Raw genomic sequence first — 4,176 nt, forward strand, 5'->3', positions numbered from 1 at the left:
TGCATCGCAAGTTAGGAAGAAGGGGCCAATATACTCAATAAAATAAAAAATCTACTTACGACGGAAAATATCATTGTATGTTATAAACTTACGGTGGAAAATATCGTCGTATGTTAGCTACTTATGACGGAGGAATTGTCGGATATTTTCTTGTGGGTCCCACCTTGATAAAATATAACATAAATGTACGACACATATTTACGTCGTAAATTTGTAACTGCCGACAATCTGTATGTTAGGAACTGGGGCCAACTTACGACGGAATATGTGATGAACAACCGTCGTAAGTTTGTATTTCCGGAATAGCCAAATTCTGATTTTTCAGTTTCTAGCCATTTTCGGCTTCCAATTTAAATTCTAAACCCGTCAAAGTCTAATGTAATCACAAACTCTAAACCAAAGACATTTGTCCTAAGCATAATTCCAACAACGTATGCATTTCTGGTTTTATTACATCAAACCCAGTAGCAAATACAAGTTCAAAGTGGTAAGTGAAATACTCCCAAATGATAAAACAAGGATCTTTAGTGATCCATGTTACATGATGCCTAAGTATCTAAAGTTACATAATTATTTCAATTTCAAAATCCAAATGCAGGAGCACCCCTATACTCTTGTCCTCCTGACTCTTGCTGCATTTTTCAAAAGATAAAATAGTTACTTCTTGTCACTAAAAATAGCAAATACACTACCACAGGTCTACACATGTTAAATTCATAGGGATATTGAGTACCAAAGACAATTTAAAAGAAACCTTAATTTTCAGCTGTTTGTTGACATCTCAAAGATGACGTTCCTGCCAATACAAAACAGTAAAACAGAATTTGGCTCTTTATTTATTACAATATGTGAATGATTGAAATGATAGAAGATTAGAACTGATCATACAATTAATAATGCCTATAGCTCCCAGTACTTTCACACTTAATAAAATCTCTGCAAGCTAAGCCTAGCTAATGAGACCAGCACTTGATACTACTACAAATTTTATCATCCCAAAGTGAACCATTTTATCATCTAAGCACTAAATATAATCATCATACAAATGTTTTTTTGTTCACGGAGCAGCAATGTTATTTTTGGATCATGAAGTCGTACTTAATCTTGTCACTAGTGCTCTTTTAGCTCCTTGTCATTGGTACTCTTTTTACACTTTCTGGAATTTTAGGATTAGGCATCTACCATTAACAACAAAAAGTAAGAGACCACTTTCCTTCTGGAATAACATAAGCTATTTAGAATCTCAAATCATCCACAAAATAGAACCATACATATATAGACTCATCCACAAAAATTAGTAATTTTATGTTCATAAGTTAACGGCTGCCTAATATTATACTTTCACCTGAGAGTCTACTTAACTTTCTTACAAGCATTCTATAGAAAACTTGTCACCAACATGATCTATATGATGATAAATAGAAATGAGTCAATTGCTATTTTTTAACCACGAACAACTAATAATATGAGCAAGATGCAAATGAAGCAATAAATTAAAAATATAAAAAATATTGAAATGGAAAAATGAACGTAAAAAAAAACTCACCAAAAAAGATAGAAGATCCGGAACTTTAGGTGTCACAAATAAAGAAACAGATAAAAAAGATATGCGCCTTCTAACTTCTAATTTTGATGGTTGATCCATTACGGATTCCTTTACTATAAGAAAAAGATATTATCTTTTTATCTGTTCAAAGACGACAACAAAAAAAACATTAGTATATCATAAAAACTAAAAGTACAGCATTGCATAACAGATTCAAAGTAAAATAGACCTTTTCTTTCCAAACCTCTGATTTCCTGGTTAAAAAATTAATTGCTCGAGCAGATGCAAATAATTGACATTGCTGAACAAGGGGTTCATCCCCTCCTGTCCCGATCCACCATGAATGAGATCTGCCAAACTACACATGTTGACAACATTGTATACAGTATTTTAACTAAAATAAAATACCAATATAACATGTTTAAAATAGATACCTGAAATTATGATTAAAAAGAAAAGTTTATCAGGTATTTTATAAGGTTAAAAAAGTGACCATAGAGGCTCTAAGAGCAGTTATTTTGTACTCTTATAAGATCACCAGTCCCTGTGTTTGTCAACTTCAGAAAACATGTAGTCAATGATCCTGATGTGAGAATGTAAATGGGATTAAGGACAATCCTATTGCGTTGTCATTAGAAGCTAAGGGGATAAAGTGAGCTAACGATGTTACCAATAATATGATTGATTTTGCACGAAATGGTAGTTGCAATACTGACTTATTTAGACATGCACAACATTTAAGTTACATTGTTTAATAGGTTTCTTCATCATTTCATCAGATGTTATTCTTTCTTCATTCATACGAAGTAGCTCTGCAGTAACTTCCCTTTGCATCTCTAAAAAATTACTTAATAACCTGCTTTATATTTTTTCTTCCTAAAGTATGCAGGCAAGAGATAAAGATTGGGCACAGCTGCAGGGTAAATTTCTTATTAATAGCAACCCATCCAAGGTAGTTGTATATCTAGAAGGTCCACCTTCAGGCACTGATATTCTAGCTCAACCGTTTATCTTTGAAGCATGCAGAAAAGAACCCTCCGTTACCTGCACCAGTTATAGAGGTAGTTAAAGTTAGGGAATTAGGAATTGCTCAATCACATAGCGATTTTAGCGCACAAAGTTTAATCTATTGCAAAACTCTGTATTTGTATTGCAGAATCCAAATTAAGGGGTAAATGTAATTACACACAACAACCTTAATGATGGCAGCAATGGATGGTTTTCTCTGGGTAATTGCACCTTGAGCATTGCAAATGGTTCACCTCGTGTACTTCCACCAATGGCAAGAGATAGCCCAGGACAACATGCACCATTAAGTGGTCGCTGCATACTTGTGTATAATCTACAATTTAAAATTCAACCTAAAAAATTGATAATGAAGAACCCAATACCAATATAACCAAAAGACACAAAAGACAAACAAGTGTACATATAACCAACACTTGTAAATTTATAGATTAGAATCTATAAATTACCCAATATTTCTCAAGAACACAATCAAACATCGTAAAATAAAATACCCAACTTCAGGTACCTAGCTCCCTAAACACAAAAAAGTAACTCTATTTTGTTCATAAATCCCAAACTTGAAAATAACTTCACTTCATTTTTATTAATTTTATTTGCATTTTCTAGCTCTCCTCGGTCAAACTAACTAACATTGTCTCAACTTTCTTTCAGCTTTCTCCCAACAGCCAACCAAAGAAACAAAAATCTCATTAACACTAACACACTTTCCACTTATATTAAGCCATATAAATCAGACAAAAACACTTAAATACATTATTTCACAAAGTTAAAAATCCAGAAATCACAAAAACAAAAAATATTTTGTGTGTGTACTTGTGTGTGTAAAATACCATTGTCATGGATCTCAAAATCTTGAGATCTCAAGTCAAAACTAGAATCCATTTCTTCATCTTCTTGAGGCCCTCCTTGTTTTCTCAACTTCTCAACTCCCATCAACATACTCCTCAACTTCCCAGGAGACAATCCCCCTCCTCCACTTTCCTGAAAATCAACTGAAGAGGACCTGAAACGAAAGAGAGAGAACATAATAAGTCGAGTTTAAGTAGAGAAACTTCAATTTGAACCCTAATTGAAATCTAGAACCCCAATTTGAAGAAACATTAATTAAAACTTTCAAATTTAACACACAACCGTGTCCAGACAAGCTGAAATCAATTAATTTGATGACTCCCTAACTATTAAAGTAACGAGAGGGAGAGGATAAGAGTCAGGAGAGACTAGAGAGAGGGAGAGGGAGGGGGTTGGAAGAGCGAGAGAGACAAAGAAGGGTTAATAAAAAATAGGGTTAAGTGAAAAAATAATAGCGGCTGGTGAAAAAATGAAATAATGAGCGCGATATAAATTTACCTGTATTTTATAATATTTTAAAAATTCTATATATATATTAAACAAAATATCTAAAATAATATTTAAATAGCTAACTCATTTATCTATAAGATTTTATTTATTTAAAAATATATTTATCACTTTTACATTATTTATTTATTTAAGACTCAAAGTAATACTTAATTTTTTTCTTTTACATTAAAAATTCAACATAATATTAATTTAGTAAAACAAAATATTACTTAAAAAAATAAAATATTGACATCTATACGATT

General features: G+C 32.2%; 1 long non-coding RNA gene across 10 annotated transcripts; it reads right to left on the bottom strand.

The window, feature by feature from the left end:
- Window positions 1–390: 390 nt before the first annotated feature.
- Window positions 391–3,877, bottom strand: LOC141712723 (uncharacterized). Of its 10 annotated transcripts, none has more exons than XR_012571667.1 (7): window positions 3,707–3,877; window positions 3,406–3,578; window positions 2,742–2,888; window positions 1,791–2,590; window positions 1,547–1,687; window positions 755–796; window positions 391–632 (listed from the first exon to the last, which is right to left on the bottom strand). It is a non-coding gene; the product is annotated as an uncharacterized LOC141712723 (long non-coding RNA). The 10 variants fall into 10 exon arrangements; XR_012571669.1 differs by having other exon boundaries at window positions 1,776–1,896; window positions 2,403–2,590; window positions 3,406–3,877; XR_012571668.1 differs by having other exon boundaries at window positions 1,776–1,904; window positions 2,403–2,590; window positions 3,406–3,877.
- Window positions 3,878–4,176: the final 299 nt, after the last annotated feature.

This window comes from Apium graveolens, chromosome 3 (assembly GCF_009905375.1).
Source record: "Apium graveolens cultivar Ventura chromosome 3, ASM990537v1, whole genome shotgun sequence".
NCBI lineage: Eukaryota > Viridiplantae > Streptophyta > Magnoliopsida > Apiales > Apiaceae > Apium > Apium graveolens.